The sequence below is a fragment of the Limulus polyphemus genome, unplaced genomic scaffold, assembly GCF_000517525.1.
Source record: "Limulus polyphemus unplaced genomic scaffold, Limulus_polyphemus-2.1.2 Scaffold2803, whole genome shotgun sequence".
In the NCBI taxonomy this organism is placed as follows: domain Eukaryota; kingdom Metazoa; phylum Arthropoda; class Merostomata; order Xiphosura; family Limulidae; genus Limulus; species Limulus polyphemus.
In genome coordinates, this window is record NW_013668413.1 from 134,913 (window position 1) to 156,839 (window position 21,927).

At 33.3% G+C, this 21,927-nt stretch overlaps 1 long non-coding RNA gene across 1 annotated transcript; it reads left to right on the top strand.

The window, feature by feature from the left end:
• Window positions 1-1,181: 1,181 nt before the first annotated feature.
• Window positions 1,182-18,620, top strand: LOC111087885. Its single transcript, XR_002612512.1, has 3 exons — window positions 1,182-1,343; window positions 3,028-3,102; window positions 18,610-18,620. It is a non-coding gene; the product is annotated as an uncharacterized LOC111087885 (long non-coding RNA).
• Window positions 18,621-21,927: the final 3,307 nt, after the last annotated feature.

Consider the following 21,927-nt stretch of genomic DNA (forward strand, 5'->3'; position numbering starts at 1 on the left):
AATTATATAACGTCTGTTTTTATACCTGATTGCTCCAGAAAAAAGATTTGTTTGTAATTAAGCACAAAGCTACACAATGGGCAACCTGTGCTCTGCCCACCACGGTTATCGAAACCCGGATTCTAGCGTTGTAAGTCCGCAGACATACCGTTGTGGCACTGGGGGCAGAAAAAGAGCAAGAGCGAAATGTATATATATATCGTTACCCTAACATACTGCATTCATTTTCGAACTGTTGGATGTTTCATTGACAGACATAGAAGAATTTAGTAGTATTTATTTGTAATATGACCTTAGCTTTGCTGTACATCTCTGTGAGATTCTATATAAAGATTTAAGGAAAATATTGGAAAGATATTGAAGTTTACACTTATGTAAGCAATTTATTTATATGTTATTTTCTTTAAACTTTCCGTTTTTTTCATATAATATTCGTTTCTACTTATTATTCCCTATGTTTCTATTTCATCGATTTCTATCATCTTTTTTTGCTTATTTTCTAAATGTTTTATCACTATTTTCTCTAAAATTCTTTCGATCATTACAGCTTTATCTAACTTGTTACTCTTTTTTTTTCACAGTTGTTGTTAGTTTTTCTAATTTTGTCGTTACACGCATATATTATGTAGCTACTAATCTTACATAAAATAATTTATTGATATTAGCTTAATAAGTGTATTGTATTACAAACTGAAGATTAAAGTTAAGATTAAAACCAATAAATTAGGCTCGCCAAGTGCGTTTAGATTTTTCAATATCTGGAATTATATACAATATAGGAAAAATGAGCAACCGTTTGTTTCATTTTAAGACTTCTTTTATAACATATTTCTGGAAATTAGAAAGTAGAGGTTGGCTAATCTATTACGCGCATAGAACGGAAAACGTGCGTTTAGTCAGCTTTTCTAATCAAACATATTCTCGATATCATTAATGATGCAATGGTTGATGTGTATACTGATATTCAAGAAAAGTCTCAAAAAGCCTTGCCAGTGTCAACGAGTTTCGTGTAACGAATGTTATTTCATCAGAAATATACGCATACCTAAATATATATGTACACAGGTGTGCTAATATCAACACCGGAAATTAACGAGATGTAAAAAACAAATTCTCAATGACTCCAGTATTTTCTGACAACCTTATAAAATAGATACAACTTTCACTGTTCTTTATTTCCTCTGACGTTCCTCAGGTGCAAGAAATTTGTTTCCACGAGTTTAGAAATATGAAGACGCTTTTGACGCTGCTCTTTGCGACTTCTCTAATGACGTTGACCATGGCGCTGCAACTCAGCAATACAGCAGAGAAAGAATTTCAAAATATAATAGACAACATGTGTAGTAAGTTTTGTTTTTTCAAAATTATAGAAAAAATATGCAATGTTTGTCATTGCAAAATTTAGAAATTATATAGGTTAAAGACCTACAATATAGAGATTACCTCTACGAATATGAAGTTACACAAGTTAAATATATTCTTCAGTATTAAATTTTATAAAAAAATGATAAGAGCTGATACATCACACTTTGTTGAACTGTTTCCTGTAGGTGGTAGCTGAATACTGCAATGGGTAAGATGCTATAAGATGGATGTTCTTTCATAGTATTAGATGTATATATAACTTATCAGAGATCAGAAGTTATAATATAAAGAAAATGAAAGAAAAACTTTAAATGACGATGTAATATATGAATAAAATGTGTCCTCATAAGTTTTAATTCCAATGTTATGAAATATTCTTGGATCAGGAGGTCAACGAGTTCTTAATTACATTTCAATTATGCAACGTATTGGTTATGATAATTCTAAAATATATTTTTCATGTTCCCATATGTAAGCGCTTATATATATATACATGTATGTTTTCAAGTATACTGTTACACCCTTTATGGATGTTTGAATCATACTTATTTTAGTGATCCCAAAAGTATGCTTTTCTTTGTCTGTACCAAACCGCTTTTTCATGTATAATATAAATATTTTTGGTATGCATCATTGCGATAGTCATTAAAATGTGCATTTCAAGACTTAATAAACTGCTGCTTCCTGGTGGCTCAGTGGCAAGTGTGAAGGCTTATAACAATAAGAATTGGATTTCGATACACGCGGCGGGCAGGGCACAGATAGCATATTGTGTACCTTTGTGTTTAACAAGAAACAAACAAACAAAATACATTTATTTTCGCACCTATTTATGATTGTTATGACGCTTGATTATTTACAGTTGGAGAATATTATCATTTAAATTGTTTTTAATAGTTTTATATCAATCAACACTAACCATAGTTAAGATTTCTTCAGAATGGTCGACGAACCGTAACAAACATGTTGAGTGACGACGAACAAAACCGAAATACTTTAATATATCAAAGTTTAAAATAAAGTGATATTATATATTTTTTCTATATAATAAGATTCAGTGTCCGTGTGTCACGTAAATCCTCCTAAACCGGTGATCGCACCGATTTCTAAATGCTGTCAAACAAATCTTCTCGGTCCCAAGGTTTGCACAAAGGGAAAAGTTTTCACTCCCACTCCTTGGAGAACCAGGATATTTCCCGAAAACACTTTTACGGGGATTCTTCGAAAATGTTGGTTTTAAATTTCGCGCAAAGCTACACGAGGGCTATCTGCGCTAGCCGTCCCTAATTTAGCAATGTAAGACTAGAGGGAAGGCAGCTAGTCATCACCACCCACCGCCAACTCTTGGACTACTCTTTTTACCAACGAATAGTGGAATTGACCGTTACATTATAACGCCCCCACGTATGAAAGGGCGAGCATGTTTGGTGTGACGGGAATTCGAACCCGCGACATTACGTTAGAGCATATAAATATAGTAATGCAAGCATTAAGTTTGCGTTATAGCAGCCCTGTAACTATAGGTTTACTAGTAGATTAATAGTTTGATTATGTAAGAAACTGTAGTAAATGCTAACAAGATAGAGAATTTTAATCCATAGTTAGTTTTCTATTGAAAGTTTTCATCATAAATTATTGAATATGATATGTTTATTCTTTCAGGTACAGATGACCAAAAGGTTAAAGAGGCAAATGACACAATAGAAAGCATTTTCGAAGTTCGACCTGGGGTAGGTGGTTTAGCACATCATATTTATATTTATTTCGTATTAAGTGTAAAGAGATACTCCTTTCTATATAGGATTTCATTAATACTATATTCGTTGTTGAAATAATAATCATGCAAAAGTTAAATATTTGAAAAACTAATCCTCTAGTTTTTTTCATTTTTTAAGTTCTCAGTTACATTTACAAAGGGTTTAATACATTATATTAAAACGATTTTGAATATGCAGATCAGTAAGTGACGTAACAAGAATAGCTTATATGAAGTCGCGATGAAACAGAATGTATCAGAACTACAAATTCGATGACGAGGAACCCACTTTGAGACTAATAATGCTTGGAGACAAAACCTTGTCGAAACGTTGTGCATTTGCTGTTATATTAAACTTATATTAAAGTTTTTCGTCATTATCCATTCAAGCCGTCTCCAAGCATTATTAGTATCAGAACTACGTTTTGGTATTGTTTGGTGTTTCGTAGTTACTGTGATGCCACTGAAAATGAATTGTTTTGGGGAAGGGTATGTTAGAACCCTTTCCTATATAAAATAGTCATACACTGAGATCATAAAGATGTGCTCAAATCGGAGATTTAGACCTTCTAAGACGACAATATTCGTTGTATTTAACATAATTAGAAAACAATAGAATATGGATAAGATTGAGGCAGTTACAAAAGCTGTTCATATGTCTGCGGCAACACTACACAACAAAATCAAGAAATATCTTCCTCTGGAAAAGCGGTAATTACTTCCAGCTTAGAGATTGTCTACACAGTAGAACATTATCAGCATCAATGCAAAGAACATATAGCATTAAGATGTTACTTAGTGACCCACAAACAGCCAATTTAAATTTGATTTAAGCAACTGAAACATTCATACTAAGAACTTTACGTCATTTTATAAACGAAACATAAACTCTATTTAAATGTTTTGTTCATCTTCATTTTACAATGTTTTAACAATGGGCTGAGTGCGACCTAGAGTTTAACGTGTCGAACTGCAGACGAGAAGGTATGAGGGCGTTATGACTGTGACATCCAATTCAACTATTCGGTTAGGAATAGCAGTGTAGACAGATGGTGCTGCAACTGGTTGTTCTCTGGTCAGTTCTAAATTAGAATCTCTTGTTTTGCCTTTTAGCCAATGTGTCGCATTAGGTGTCGTTTAAATACCAAACTCTGTATATATATAAGTCAAAATATTTTAGGTATCTTTCATTGTTACGTCACCTTCAAGCACTATATTAAATCTCTTAGAAGAAAAATATAGACGTTTGTCAGAAACTTACTTTTTTAATAATATATATATAGTATTGTAAGTATATGGGAGTGTTGGGCTAAGAATTCTTTTACAGTAGGTGTATGTGACTTGTTGGCGATAAATTCGAAAATAAACGAACAGTACGAACTCCACTTGTTTTTAAAATAATATATATATTACAAACAAGTTGAACGTACATACAAAATTATTTACACTATGGAGATCGTAGTTGTATCTTAAACACTATTCAATTGTTTTAGAATTCAGTTGACAAGCTGAACTATTTTTCTATTATATATATTAATTGTATCTTAAACACTATACAGTTCTCTTCTTCTTGTCAAAAGTACACTTAGGCCAATTGAATTGTTTTAAAATTCAGTTGGCAAGCCGAACTATTTTGCAATATTTTTATCACAATAGTATCCGTATATAATTCACTTACACTGTCGCATGAGTTACTGCAGTTGTATCCTCTACTTTTTGTGCTTCCAAATAATCGTCTGCTTTTTGTCAAAGTACACACAGGCAGTTTCAATTAGCTTAGAACACCCTTTGACAAGACATATTAATCTCCTTATCTCTTTCAAACATATTAATCTCACTTGAACATATCAACCATTAGGCCTTTCCTCCTACAATGGTGAACTTTGCATTTTCTAAATTTTCTCTCACCGAACTTCTCTTTCCTGTGACTTTCCTTTTTACTCTCTCACAGTTTTCACTCGTCTGGACACAGCTATTTATACATCTATCACTTAGGCCTTTTAGAAATCTCTATAGCTTCGACATCAATGGATTGCACACAACTTTCGATAGCCGAATAGCCTCGACATCAATGAATTACAAACACAGAATAAATAACGTTATAATACTACTTACACTAAACAGTCTTTTATATCTGGCAACGTTTAAAGTCGAAATTTTTTACTTATTTAGAAAATAAAGATTATCAAACTACTAGCGAACCCGTGGGCTAATGGCACATATTTACAGGTATAATCACCCTTCCATTTTTGACTGAGTAAAGTTTGTTACCAGTTATGAATTTAAAAATGTAGATGTGAAAGAATATGAGTGAAACGTAATGGTTATAAATTATAATAAAAAATACAGACAAGTAAGTAGCATACTTACTTATGTGCTCTAATGTAAACCAATGTTAAATTTAGGATCTACTTTTGAGGAATCCCGAAAAAAAATGTTTTAGCAAAATACCCGGGTTCCCTAAGAGGTTGGGTGAAATATTTTACTTTTGTTTAAACCTTGGGACCAAAATGATTCGTTTGGCACCATTTAGAAGTTGGTGGATCCAGCAGTTTAGGAGAAGAGGTTTTCAGGATATCCTCGGTTCCCTAAGGAGTGAAGTGAAAATGTTTACCTTTATGCAAATTCCCGGATTTAGACAATTCGTTTCGTACCACTTAGAAGTTGGTGCGACCAACCGTTTAGGAGGAGTTTCGTGACATATAGGCAGATATATAGATACTGAATCTTATTATATGGATGGCAGTTCTAAAATACAACCTAGCAGGATAATGCATTTAAGTAGTTTCACTCATTGACAATATCTAATAGTATAGTTTTATGATTTCATTTATTAAGAATTGAAAGAGAAGGGGAGGAGAGAAGGAAGAATGACCAAAGCTAATATTATTCTACAAGTAAATGAAGATGCAAACAAATACTAATGATATCAATTTATTTTCACCGTTAATCTCAAATGTAACATTTTAAAACAGTCTGAAAGTTTTAGAACATTTTATACAACACTTTGAATTTCTTTCAATCCGTGATTTGTGAGTCCTCAAACCAAGTTCTCTTATCATAAGTGTGGTAGTACTTATAGTAGGAATGGGTTAGATGGGCAATACAAATTCAAATCTCAAACACACTGCAAACAGCATTCAAACCAGACTTTATAAACACTTTGCAAACATTGTTGAGTATTAAACAAACCAACTGCAGAATAACAAGCCACCAAAGCACTTGAGAAAGTCGGTAGAGTAGAAACAAAAATTTCTCAAATTGACTTACTGACTAACGTTGTTGGAAAGGCGTAGCTCTCTCCTATTTTAACCTTACCCAAATCTAAATGCACATGATTGAATTATGCTACTTTGGCTAAAAGCGTTTATCTTACTTTTACTTATAACCTTGGTAATATACAGTAATAACAATAACCATTTTACAACACTACTACGAGATAGCAATACACTAGTAGCCATATTCTATTATTACGCGTATGCTCCATGACTTTCTGAGTAACTACTAGCTCTAATATTACGTGCGGGTGCACAATTGCTTATGTGCACGTGCTATGTGATCAGCCTGCAGCTGCATCAGCTAGAATTGCTGCTAGATAAAAAAAAGTGGACTATGTAGATTCTCTAGATCTAGTTCTAACAATGATGATGATCTCACCTTTGAAAGTGAAGTTTCAATTTTATATATCTGAGGTTTCTGTGACGATTTTCTTTCTTGTTTTTTATTAATGAAATTAAGTACTGTTTGTGGTCTTCGTGATGCAAACTTTGAACCTGTAGACAAACTTGTGAAAGTGGTGCGTGCAGCAACGAACGGATAGAATTAGACTTTCATCCAAAGAATTTGATAAACGTTGGTGCCTTAAATCGTCATATATTTTCCAAATATGTGGCGATACCTTAGACATAATTTTTTAGTTTGGTAACATTCCGTGTATTTATCAATACAATTTACTTTTCTTTACAGTTAATACTACTTAGATTTATGTGTATATAGTATTTGATTAAAGTTCATTCATCTTGTATAAAATATTATTTCTTCTTTTAATATGTTTTTAATTATTATCATAAATTTTATATTCCTTATCATTCATTTTGCTCATTATTTTTTAATTTTAAGGTTACATTTTAAGTTGTTTAGGGGTTATTTATGTTTGATTCTGCCCAAAGTTTTCTTGGCACTTATGGGGGTGAGAAGGGGTTTTTGCAACCTTTCTTCGTGTCGCATATTTAGTTACTTCATGGTGCAAACAGTAAAATTTTGTGGTTAAATTAAATGTCAGTGAAGTAAACGAGTAACTCTGTACGTTACATAGTTTTCGTTTAGTTCCTTGTTTTTGCTGCAAAAACTTGGACTGAAAACAAAAAAAAAGATAAGTTGTATAATTTACCTTTGCATTGTATACAAACTAAGTGTGTTCTATTGACATCTAAGGTTATACTTGAAACAGAGCCACTTTTTAAATATGCTTTCAATGAAACAAAACGAGAGAGAAAAGAGAAAAATGTTATGTTAATAACATTGAAAAGCCCCTGTCCCAACGAAGAGATCATTGCTGAGAATAGAGATAAGATTAGAAACAGTAATGCTGAATATGCGAAACAAGCCTTAGCCATTAATCCAGCCAAAGAAAGGGCTGCCACCTTGGCTAGATGGCAATAAAACTATAGCAAAGATATCAGCAAAATCCAGGAAATGTCGAGAAATAGCTCTAAGAAAAGCTACGAGAAGGTTAGGCCTAGAGCCCGGTCACTTTCGAGACTTAATACCAATAAAAGCTATAGAAGGATAGCCCTATAGCCCAGCCACTCTTGAAACTTATTACCAGTAAAAAAGGCCGTGAGACAAGTATAAAAAATTCTAAAAAATTAGGAAGTAGAAATTGGAACACCAAACAAATGAGGAAACAAGATAGGAATGGGCAGGATAACATTACAGCACTTGGTGTTTTTTGGCATGGTATAACTTCAAAGTGGGTGTGGCTATCGTTCAGCCATTCCTACTTCGTGTTTTACTTTAAACTTTGATCCAATTGTATACTTGAATTGAATTTTATCAGTAGCTAATCCTATATAAATACAACTTCAACTTTTAAATAATAAAATTAGGAAGTAGGAACGGGAGCACCAAAAATAAGGAAACAAGGTAGGAATGGGTGGGGAAACATTACAATACTTGGTGCAACCTCAAAGTGGAGGTGGCCATCGTTTCGTCCATTCTTACTTCGTACCCTTTATAACTTGGTAATTGTTCAAACTAAATGAAAGTTGTATATAGCTAAATGTATCTATTGCAAACTGTTTCAGCAACCAAGTACAGATACATGTATGTAATCCAATTACGTGACCCTAATGAAATGCATGGTATCATACCCTTCGGTGTTTGATGTCGGAAGTGAGACAGGAAGCTCCAACAGTCATACTTTGCTTATGGGAGACATCATAGCTATCGGACTGGTAAGGGTTGGGTCAAAAGCATATTATAAACATCGCTGATATTTTTGATATTTTAAAATTTTGTTTACCTTTACACTTGTTGCTCAAGGAATGTTCACGTACTCGATAACTGGTCGTCAGTGAGTTATTTTTTTTAATTGCAGATTATATTCAAAGACTGATTATTTTTGTGTTGTATTCTATGAAAGCTATTAACATGAAAAATGGTGCATTTAGTTTCTCTCAGTGATCTGTATTTGGGTGTGTTTGACAACCTGAATGGATGGACATATATATATATATATATATTCAACAACGAACACAGAAATAACTAAGAGTTAATAGCAGACGTTACATGACGTTGAACATTGAACATTTTCGAAAGCCATATAGTACCACCATAAAGAAGATTTATATTTGTTATGATGTGATATTGAGTTCTAATTCACTGTATTTTTGTTTGTTTGTTTATCAGAGCTTGTTGGCTTCTGTCCAACACACAGTCTTTCCACCAAAATGACTTCAAATCTATATAAGTAGAAATGAAGAATGGATTTGATAAGGAACTGGTTTTAAATGTTCAATGAAAAATGTATGTTTGATTGGCGATGAGTGTTTTTCATGTTTAACGATAAAGTTGAAAAAGAAGGCTTACTAAGACTGGCGTAATCTGGTTCAAATCAAAATGAAGAACACTAGGTTTCACCACGATTTTAATATTACTGTACTAATGGTGTGGTTCTTCAACGATTTTAAAATCAGTACACCCATGTTCACACTGAAGAGCTGAGTTTAGATTAGGTGCAAATAGCTTTAAAGAGGGCGAAACCTTATCTTTCACATAAAACAATCGTTCCAGTCCTATCTGTATCTAAAATTCAATATTTTAATTCAGCTTGCATGAAAAAATCTTAATTAGTTTCCTATTCAAGCGGTTAGCTTCAGGTTCCAAAAATATAGATCGCGAGTAATTAGATATTATGACATTATAATTTTTATTTATTGGAGCTATTGATAAATCACATTATTCACCAAACAATATATACCTTTTCTTGAAGATCTTTCTTGCCACACAGATTCATCAGGTCATTTACATCATTCTTTTCTTTACAGCTTTCATATATTTCTCGCACCTAAAGTAGAAAAAAAACAATCCATTATTAAAAATCATAATCCCAAAGGATTTATGTTAAAGAAAGTTAAACAAATTTGTTTTGTTTAGCTTTTTTCATGATGATGTAAAAAAGTTTCCTTATTAATTGATCATCGTTTCTGAACATATCTAATAATTTTCAAAATAAGAAAAAATAAGTCAAATTCTATATTTTAACAACAAGTTTTGATTATCAAGTCAACAAAACAGAAATAAAATGTGAATTCGCGTATGTTTAGTTTGATATAAATTATTCGATATAACGTTGAACAGCCTAATATTCTTTTTCTTTATACGTATATACGTGTATATATGTGTGTGTGTACATTACATATAGCATTCATACACTTTAAAACAAAATTTGTTCCCCAGTGAGTAACAGTAAGTTTACAGACTTATAAATCTGAAATCCAGGATCCAATTACCCGTGGTAAAGAGAGCAAAAATAGCCTATTGTGTACCTTTGCTTTAAAACAAACACACACAAAAATATATTTGTAATTTGCCAAATTTTGACCAATAAAAATATCATTAATTCACAACTTCTAATTAGATTATTTTCATGGTGATTTGTAAACTTTTTATTCTATTTATCTGTCTGTAACAAGTTACTGTCACGTGACAAACGATGAGATTATTTTCAGCTCAACTTACCCATGTTTCGTTCAAATGCAACGCAAATATAACTCAGGAAATATCAAATGAAGTAAACAGTTTAATATTTTACATAAAACACACAGCATGAAATTAACGTAATATTTGTCATACTTTTTGTTTTCTCTTCAAATTAAATTAATTCTCATTTTCCTTTGTTTGTAGTTAAGCACAAAGTTACACATTAGGCTATCTGTGCTCTGCCCACCACTGGTATCGAAACCCGGTTTCTATCGTTGTAAGTCCGTAGACATATATAGAGAGTAAATTAATAACTATATTAATGTTGAAATGTAGAGTTAATATAGGTTCACGATGCATATGTAGTACAGCACAGTTAAACTGAGAATGTATCTAAACAAACTATTCCCTGGTTGAGACCTTGCCCTCAATTAATTCATCCAGTATAATGTTTAATTTTGACCATGGTTTACTGGTAGAAGGTCCGATAAACGATCATGATTTACCGTTTAAAAGTAACTGTAATATGGAATATTAGCGCTGTATCTCTAGCTTTATTGAACCCGAGTTTCTAGTGTTGTAAGTCCGAAAGCTTTCTGCTGAGCCACCAGAGTCTGTTTGTCTGCTCTTAAGCGCAATGGGCAATCTTTGCTATGGCCACCATGGCTATCGAAACCCGGTTTTTTGTATTAAAGTCTTCAGAGTTTCCGCTGAGCCACTTGGGGACAAATATAAAAGATAAAAAGTAAGGGCCTTTCGGTCCTACCAGGAAAAAGTTAAAACAAATGGAAATGTTAAGATAATATTTTTGGGCTTCATTCTATACGCCCCCCCCCCCAGTGGCACAGCGGTATGTCTGCGGACTAACAACGCTAGAAACCGGGTTTCGATATCCGTGGTGGGCAGAGCAAAGATTGCCCATTGTGTAGCTTTGTGCTTAATTACAAACAAACAAACAATCTTCCTATTCCGTGCACAATAAGCCAGGTGGACCATACTTATCAAACTTAGTTATGCTTATCATACAATGAATAGAGATTTCTGGGAATCGATTTATTGGAGGCAATACATGTATTGTGAAGTCTGTGTATTCGACACCAGAAGAATCAGATATTGGTGTGAACCCATAACTTGTATGTTTTTTTTATTATTTACAAGTTGTCCCTCCTTTTGCAATTACACGAGAAGGCAACAAGGTTTCGTGCATTATCTATATAAATGGATTAAAATGCAAAGATAAAAATCCTAAGATGTTTCCGTGTATCGACGTCATGGATTTGTTACCGTCTATGCAAAGGTAGAAGAATCATAGACACACTTTTGTACGTATCCATAAGAACACAGAAAAATGAAGTAGGCATGAACCAGATGTTGTACACGCCCCCTTGTGAGTTTTTACAGAGGAAATTTTACTATACCATGCCTACTCCTACTTCGTTTCCTCACTTTTTGGTGCACCCATTTCTACACTTTCAATTTTTTTTAAATATTTTTTCCACTTATTCATACACTTTTTATCATACAAAGTGACATGATCTTATGCATCATTCATTCATTTATGTTGATATCCTATATGTACATCATCTGTTTGGGTGTGCATCATAACATTACGCTACGTATTAAATGCTTCATGAATGCAAACTTGATTTAATTTACAATACCTTGCAAAAGAGCATAGCTTGTCTTCTAGCCTAGATAGTGAAGATTCACTCAAGGCTCACCCTACGTTGGCATACCCCATACTACTCACACATCAGTTAATACCTTGAACATGGATGCCATTTTAAAATATAATTGTCCACTTGCTCACTTCTTATAAATAGTAGGTGTGGTCCAATAAAACAGTGAATGGGGCGTGGTCTTCTCGATCTACAGCACTGTCTGACAAGATCTGGAAATTACGTCTAGCACTAGCACGTGGTCCTTATGCTTTTGATTTATTTGGTGCACTTATAACTATGATAAGTCTGTTTGTTACACAATTAGAAGCGTTCAACAATGTCAGTCAGTCAGTGCGATTGAGAAATTTGTGGTTTAGTGAATTTATGTATCTGCTCTGCTGACTTTCTCAAGTGGTTCTATGACTTGTAATTTTGTGTGTGATTTGTTTAACACCTAAAGGTGTCTGTCAAATACTTTTGAAGATTTATTATTTGGTTGTTAAAGTTATATATGAGTAAATAGTTTGTATTGCGTATCTGCCCCACACTTATGATAAATGTATAAATGAAGGGTTTATCTGTATTTAATATGTTTCTTTTTTAACTTGCCTGCCTGGATTAAATGTATGTTTACCTCATAAATGTACTGAATCATTAAAACTCGAAGTCGTTATACAAGTGTACCTAAACATAATGTGTATGTTGTCAACCAAATGTGAAACTCATGTAACGGAACTTGTAATATATTTTTGGTGTTTGTTTAATGCGATTTTATTTAGATGACCAAATGTGTGAGAGATAGTAACGAAGAACTATTGTCAGATATAAAAAAGATGATATCTGACGTGGCTGATGCGATTAATAAAGGTAGAAACATCGGTAACATCTTTAATGACAATCCGTTAAAGAAGTTCCGGGGCTTAAGTGGAGGGAATGTAAGTTACTTTTGTACATCTTTAAAAGCTAAATATGTTGTGTGTATGTTTACAGTGGAATTAATTATTACACTGTTATTTATAATATTCATGTGTCTGTGAAGTAGGTAATGCAGAACACAACTTCGATCAAGGGATAATTATCGTCTTAAAATTCATTATAGCTCCTTTATAGAGCAATTAGTTATTTTAACGCGAATATACACAGTGGATTATATGCACGCTTTCCAGTGTCAACCACGTGGAATCAAACCCTGGATCTTAGCGTTGTAAGTCCGTAAACTTGCCGCTGGGCTAGTAGGGGACTATAGCGACTACAGAGGTTTGTGTTGTTAACTTACTATTATGCATGATGTACAAAAATTGAGTAACATCAGACTGAGAATCATGTTTGTAATAACGCACCTGCTGAATATATTGTATGATGCATGCACCCATAAAAATATATGGCTAGTAAGTAAACTTAAAAATGGATAATTAACTCAGTTGCGTAAACGTAAAATTAATTTAAACATAAATAAAACGTTTTTGCTCCGCAACTTGAGTCAATATTCTACCGAGGTTAAACTTAGATTTCAATGCACACGTTCTAATTATATGTTTGTGTGTGTGAGTGAGTGGTATCTTCACAGCTAGTTATGACCCCGTAATCATGTATTTTAAATTATTTTGATAATTCAGAGTGTGTTATATCAAACTTCTTTTTAACAATGAAATGTTTGATACTTTTTATTTTCAGAACATTCACAAATTAATGAAAAGTTTACTTTATTTATATAGCGTTAATGCAACAGTACACCAAAGGACGACATTACGTTTCTCTTGAATGAACTATTTGCTACATGGAAGTTGAGCTTATGTTTTCTTTTAAACTTCACAGTGTTGTATATCGAAAATTTATCACCAGACTCTGTAACTGACACGTGTCTAATAAAAGGCAACTGCAAATTTTTGTTTCGTTGTTGTTTATTTAGGCATGTATTTTGTTAATATACCTCAGTGCTTCAATATACCGCATGAAAGTAACAAACCAAATTCAAGGTTTCGTTTGTTTGTTTGTACTAAAGTACAAAGCTACAGTATGGGTTGATTATGCTGTGCCCTCTACGGGTATCGAAACCCGATATTTAGCGTTATATAAGTCCGCAGATTTCTCACTCAAACACTGAGGAGCTTTAGATTTCGTAGAACGGAAGTATAAATGCAAAATATTTTTAGATTCAGACAATAAAAACCTCAAAATTTGTTATGATATTAAAATGATAAGCTAGATTCTCAGCAACAAACTACAAAAACATTAATCACACTGTAGAGTGCAAATACCTTACTTTCCCATTTGAAATGTGTTAAATTCAGCTTGTTTTTGTGGAGAACCAACATAATATCTAATACGCTAGAACTACGTTAAAGCATTGTAACTTTAATAATTTATTCAAAAGTGTTTATTATTTGCTAATTATTGTACTAATGAAAAGAATGAAGAGGTTGGGGCTAATCACCCCCTCCCCCCCTTTGATGGCGATCTGCCTCTGCTGCACAGTAATCAGAGTATATAAGTTCAACATTCACTCCAACCTTCCTTCAACCCAGGAAGATGGAAGGCCAGCGAACTAGAATAAGAGAAATAGCGATTTCCGATAATTGAAATCTCAACTCATTATGGTTGGATGCCTTGACCAGACTCCTGATCATGGCAACAGTCATCAGTCAGCGAGCTCAGCCATTTTCATACGTGTTGGTTCTTTTACTATTGTCTGGTTGTTATTAAGACAGAGCCTGGGTTTAATGGGGAAGAGAGGGGAGATGTAAGAAGACAGCTTATGTTGGTAACTGCAATTGAGCCAACTACTTGACAAGCAGTGACCAATGCTTCTAGCCTTGAAGGTTTCATAAACCTGTCTGTTCACAACCTGCAGTTTGATAATCTGAATAAATAAACAAAATCACTCCTGATTTCACAGATAAGTCCAGGACTATATTCTAGTAGTTCCCATAAAAACTGTTATAACATTGCAACTAAATGTAATTAACACAGAGTTTTGAATTACGGCTACCTTGTTCAGAAATAATATCGAAAAAAGATATTTAGTCATGTTAGATAAAATGTGTATCATTTCGCTAGATTTTTTTTTCTGAGTTATTTTTCGCCTTTTATCTAATGCCAAGACAAATAATCATTTGCCTCAAATTATTATTCGCCTATGATTCATACAAAAGAACAATTTTCAAGTTAATAAATAATTTTGACTTGAAATATTGAAATGTGATACACTTGGTAGAAAACTGCGACGATCAGCTTAAACCCCATTGAGGTATAAAATATGGTGTTTTCTGTATTTTCTAAATGCAATTAAAGAGCATATGCAATTTGGTACAAACTGAAATATTCGTAAGCATGCAATTTCTAATTGAGAACAAAACATTGAGTTGCTACGAAGTTTACACCACACTAGGTGAAAAACTGGTGGATCCATTGTTTTCAGTAATGTTGGTGAAGGAATATCTTTCAGTTTTGGTAGCTGACATGTTTTTCGATTATTTCACTCAGCCTTTATGCGGTAAAATTATGAAATGATCTCTTATTCTTACGAAAGGAGAGAAAACATGACATGCCTATTGTCTTAAACTAGTTTTGATATATAAATATGTTTGATTTGTATAAATGAACAATTTCTGAAATTTACGGGATTTATAAAATCTATGTTAATTTCCTATGCTGTTGTTAGAGCACAGCTCTCTTAGTGCATACCAGGAAGACTGTTTTATACCAACCACAATATTGACTTTATACTCAAAATCACTAGTTGATTCAGTTTCTACAGGTAAATGTCCACCAACATTTAATATAAAATTCAACCCTAATGGTCAGGAACCAAAGATTGCAAAGTTATTTGAGCTTACTTGTCAGAATCCTTGGTTACCATTGATAGTTATGAGGACTGTCACTTTCATCAGAATTTTCATCCAAAAACTTTACCTGTATCTATCGCAAATTTCGTTAGAACTTACCAGATAGATCGGGCGACTATCACAAAACATTTTACCCATGACTTACAGCTAAATATCACTTGATTGCTCAGAAAGTAAGGCTTACAATGATTTTAAACTGTTGATTTTTCAATAAAATAACCATCCTAACTGTAGAAAAAAATGAAGTAGCAATCACACAATGTAATACATACCACGAACATCACTTGGTAACCCAGAAATTAAGGAAAACTATTTCACTCACTGATTTTTTTAACGAAATGACCATAATGGTTGTATCTGTTTGACCTTAAACACTCAAAGCTCGTCCTATTGCACAATACAATAATTAAATGATGTTGCAGTCAGATTCTGGTCATCAGCTTCTCTACTGCTCTGTAATTGAGAGGCTGTGTACATTTTCTTCACAAGGTTAAGAGATGTGCGTATCCTTGCGAATGTGGCATCCTTAGGTTCAGGTCGTAGGGAGATTACTGGGTGCTCAGTAGTACATGCCATCATTATTATCATAATGGTTTGATATGCTATGCAACAATTCATCCTATAGTGCTCTAATGGAATTGGTATAGAATCTGAAGTTTCAAAAACTTTTGAATTCTTACAAATCTAGCATCCTTGGGCAAAGTTCTAAATGGAATGACTGAGAACATAGTAATATACACCATAATTGCCGTTGTGACAATATGACGTGTGATATCACACTTTTTCAAATATCCTGTCGAGTCCTAGGCCACTGGAAATGATATCGGGCATTATCTTCTTACAGAGGTCTGGAGATGTATATATATCCCGAGGAATATGATATCCTTGGGCTAAGATCACAGTGGAATGACTCGGCACGTGGTACTTCACACGATCATTGATATTGTGATGATGTAAAATGTGATACTATAACATCCTATCTCGTCCTTGGCTACCAGGCAGACTTCGCATGTTATCATTTTGCCTGGGAAGCTCTTAACTAAGCTCAAGGTCCATAGGATCATACAGAGATGACACCTGCTTCACTTGATAAAATTGCTATGAGGTGCACCAGACTTCATCTAGTGTGCATGTCTGACCATTCTCCTCAGCCATGAGTGACTTGAAACAGCATATCGTAATGCTTGGGCTTAGTAGCGAGCACCTTTTTCTCCCCTAGAGACCACCTAGAGAGCATGTTAGGGCTGCTAGAATCTATTACGATCCTTTTCTACTGTGTTATGCTCAAGATCACAAGAAATGGCCACTGGACATTTTGACACAAGTGTTTAGGAAAACCCATTGAGATGCACATTAACCATACAGTCCACGGGATTGATTGAAAACTTAGACATCACTCTCATAATCGTAGACAAAATCCTTTGGTCTTAGGGAGTGCTTCTTCTGGTCTTTGTCATATTCTCATATTTAGTGCTCACTTAAGCTGTGGGTTTCTACTCTCTGCCATAAGTTCTATGTGGTCTCTAAAAGTGTCCTTCCTTGTTCACGCCGTACAAAGAGTTACAGTATCAGAGAGTTCAACGTAAAAAGAAGCACATTTACAATAAACTATGCAATAACAAGCCTTTACCTCATAGTACCAAAAATATTACTTTTTAACTAATTTGTGCTAGTCAGGACCATTGATATCCAACAGATAAATTTTACGGATATCCAGAAAATGCAGATAGCAGAAATGTTATGCAGAGAATAAATCAAACAAGGACAGCAAAGGAAATAAACAAACACGAATGACCAAATAAATAATTTTATCACAGTAAAAACGATATGTTATTAACTATTTCACTTACCGACAAGCCTATAATTCTGCTGTGATTTTTGCTGTCTACTAAAGTGAAAGATAGCTTTTTGGAAATTTCCACAGTACAAAAAAATATTTTTTTTTTACATTCACAAAAGAAACCAAAAGGAATTACAATACACTGCACCAAATTCAGATAAAGGTGGTAGAGTGTGGTACACTATAATCCAATGCTGCATACGCCATCAGATATTCTAAATAAGATTTATAGGAGAAAAAACACGCAACTCATAGCAATATGTACAAATATCTGTGTCACCCCTTGAAATAGACTCAGTCCCTAATCATGAGAAACAGACAGAGGAATAAAGTGATTTGCGTTTCTAGCCATTAGTGTGTGTGCAACCTTTATATGAGTAAAATGATTAGTACATATTATGTCCTTTCCACATTAGGTTAACAAGGATGTCCTAACTATATGCAGAACATCTGCATAGAATTGTAAGAAAAATACGTGAATTTACTTAGCTAGTGATATATTTTGAATTAATTATGGAAGGGAGAAATTCATGACTATTTCAGTCATTACACTTTTTGCCATTGCCACACTCCAGTTTTAGATCTATTTGTTCTTTGTTTCGTTTGAAATACCTTCAACTATGCAAACAAAGAAGATTATATTTTCCAGAATTAAAATAACACTTGAAAAATTTTCATTCTTGGTTGACCACTCCCCTCCAAACTTCTGTTTAATTTGCTTCAAGTGAACTAGCAATCATAAATTATATAGCATTAATGTGTAACAGAATATGTTCAGTTGCCCCTTTAGGGCTAATTTTTTCTTGGTGTGTATGTGAATCTTATACTGATTCCTACTCATAAACTTGTATGTTTACACATTTGGCACGTTTTAACCTTCCAATCTCAATCTCATAAATTATAGATAGTATCTATTTTACCTTAAAAGGAACAAATAAGAGAAATACATGTCAACTTCATTCTCCGGTCATGTTATACAAAACAACGTGGAAGTCTTATTATCATATTATCAAACTCTTCAACTGCAATTTTTATTTTACTTATGTAAACTTCGACTTATTGTATAAAAATATTAATAAACTTTCATATTAGATTTATACTCTCTACTGTAACTGTAATGCAAGTTATCTAGACACAAATAGAGTCAAATTGTAATATCTGTGATGCTCATAATCACCTGACTAGTCCACTTCTCCAATATATCGGATCTGATACTTTGTCGTTGTCATTGTTATGGATTCTGTCATACTGGTGGCTTTTTGGCTATACTCATAAAGTTAAAACTGTTATAGATCCAACACTTTATTTTCCTAGATTTATATTTAAATAAAACAAATATAACACAAACAAATTTTCAAATTTTGTTTTCTGAAAGTTCGTTTGTAATCCAGTTATTGTTTTATAATGATCTCAGAAACTCAAGATTTCTAGAGACATAAGCTATGACCCTTTAAATTTAGCCCACCCTGTTCTGTAGAGTGATTCTACACACTCGCATGTCTGTGTGCTGAATAAAAGTGATACATAGTTTTTAATAAGTCAGTCCTGGACTCCATGAACCTTTCCTCCAATATTTACAATGAGTGTTCACACTTACAATTTATAAAGAACCTCACATCCTACTTGATCTATCTTGAGAGTCGGATAAATCTTGTTAAAAAGTTTCCAACAAAGTAATAATGCTAGAAATAAAACCCCAAGGAATTTTCAAATCTCATTTTGCAGTTAAGTCTTGCGCAGTAGCTCATTGTCACAGTTTTTGTTGCATCACTGGAGATTCTGCTGGCACTAATCATGCATCCTACAAGCTTAGCTCGGTACACGTTAGAATGCGCTTCTTAGCTTTAAACTTTGATCAGAGCTTCTCCAAAAGTACTTCGAAACTACAGTACCTTAAGTACCTAGATTAAACATATTCCCCACCAGAGTCCACCTACGACTAACTCCATTAGATGCTTGAAAGTAATAGGACTATTACACAGTCCAAAAGACATTATCCTATCACATAAGCCAAGTTTGTGGTGTATGCTGTTTTATATCTACACGTCTTATCTAATTATACTAGTTAGTAACCTGGTGCCATCAAGAACGCTTCATTATTGTGTTCCAGGTACATATCTCTACATGTATTAGGAAGTTGTCTTCCATGTTATTGCACTAACCCTTATAAAATCCAAACGAATCTTTGTGCAGTCTCCTCCTTCTTTACATCACAGTTTTCAATGATTAGATATTAAAGGTGTGGCGATACGATTGTATCCATTCATCGTCTGATACGATACGATTTATGTATCTTCACTAAATTTGGCAAGCTTTCAGTAAACATTATAAGTCTTTGTACAGAAAAAATCAAAATTTCCAATAAAGTATTTTTGCTAAAAATTAATGATTCAATAAAGGAAGATGAGTATTGAATACTACATGTTGTCTTAATTTCTTTTATCAAAAACATTACTTGCAAAGTAACATAACAAATTAACAATAACAAAATAGATAGACAGATATTAACTTTTTTATTTTACTTCTTTTGCCAGCTGCCATTTAGTTGATCAAACCTGAGAATTTTAAAAAGCACTGTAAAGTGTGAAGTACTTATATAAGACAATGTTTGTAATATAGATAATAAATTACAGACAAGACTGTCAAACTTTGTAACAAAGCGTTGGTAAAACTTTTGTTTCTAAATACGTATCGTATCGCAACATCAATATCCAAATACGTATCATATTGACTACTGTGATGAGACACGCACCCTTATTAGATACTATTAAGCGCTGGATAATGCTCTCACAAAGTAATCTCTCCACTTTTGTCTTCATCAATTGTTTGTAGCTTAAAATAACCTCCAAGGTCTTTCTGATAATTGTACTTCAATGACCGAGAACTATATATTGTGGCTGAAACACTGACCCCATCTTCTCGACTTTTTTTCATAACGTTAATTTTTATTTTATCTACTATCTATAATGATTATTAGAAGTAGAGTGTATTTGTAATTAGACATTATTATTTGTACTTTATCATTTTCTTCTCGACACATCTAGATTGGTTGTAGCTGCTTATTAACTAACCAATCAATGCTCAGAATTAATTATCGGTTCCATAATTGCTATAATCGGCCTTCTTGAATCAGAACGAGTCGCGATTTTCTTAATGTTTTGGCCAGCTAACCGTTTTTTCTATAGATGAAATCTATCTTCTAACATCCCAGTGTGCTTATGATGGAAGAATCTTCATTCCTTGCATCCTCTAGATCTCATCCCAGCAGGAGATAGTAGCCCGCTTGTTTTCTCAGAATATCTGTTCTAAAAATTCTGAAAGGATTTTTCAAACGTAAGATGGCAACAGCATTTTTTTCCTGCATGATGGTCCTTGGTCAAAAAATAAAAAATGTTCCAATTTCTTCTTATATATATTAATACCTTTCCATTAGTTGTGAAGAGAATAATTTCATATTGTTGTGATGACAAGTGCCTGGTCGATTAGTGTTGTCTCAGCCATTTTAGAGACCAGAAAAGTTTCTCAGAACTTACACAGATCTACGGAGTGTTGTCACCCAAATATTTTCAACACAAAATGCGTTGTACAGATAGACGCTGCCTTTGTTCTGAGTCAATCCTTACACTTAGCTCAAAAGTGGAGAATTTCCCATTTGGTATTTTTAAGGAAAATCTTTATTCTTTCTCGGAATGCTCAACATTCTTCACTGATATGTATAATCTAAACGTCTCAATGAAATTCAACAACCACAAAAAGGATTGCTTGTTGTTGAGACAAAGTTAAACAATGGGCTATCTGCACTCTGCCCACATCAAATATCGAAACCCGATCTTAGTGTTATAAGCCCTCAGATTTATATCTGAACACTGGAGGAACATACGAATAAAATAAAATAAATGGAATATAAATAAATAAATAAATAAATCAAACAGAAGTCGCCTTACTAATAAATCTATTACAAAGCTTGAAGGATGATCTCCTAAAAACAAACAAACAAAAAAGAATGTAATAAATGAAATATAATTATGAATAGCATTCAAATTCAAACGGAAATTAAACACCTTTTAAAACCTTAAACATAATGTTCGAATGTAATCATATATTCAGTTACTGTGCTTATTTACAGACCTACATTGGAACAAGAACCACCGCGAGACGGTTGTATATAGCACATTTCAATTTTCATAGTATAAATACTAAAATAATGGCAGACAGCAAGTTTATGTGATGCCAGGAACCAATTTCAAATTAACACTA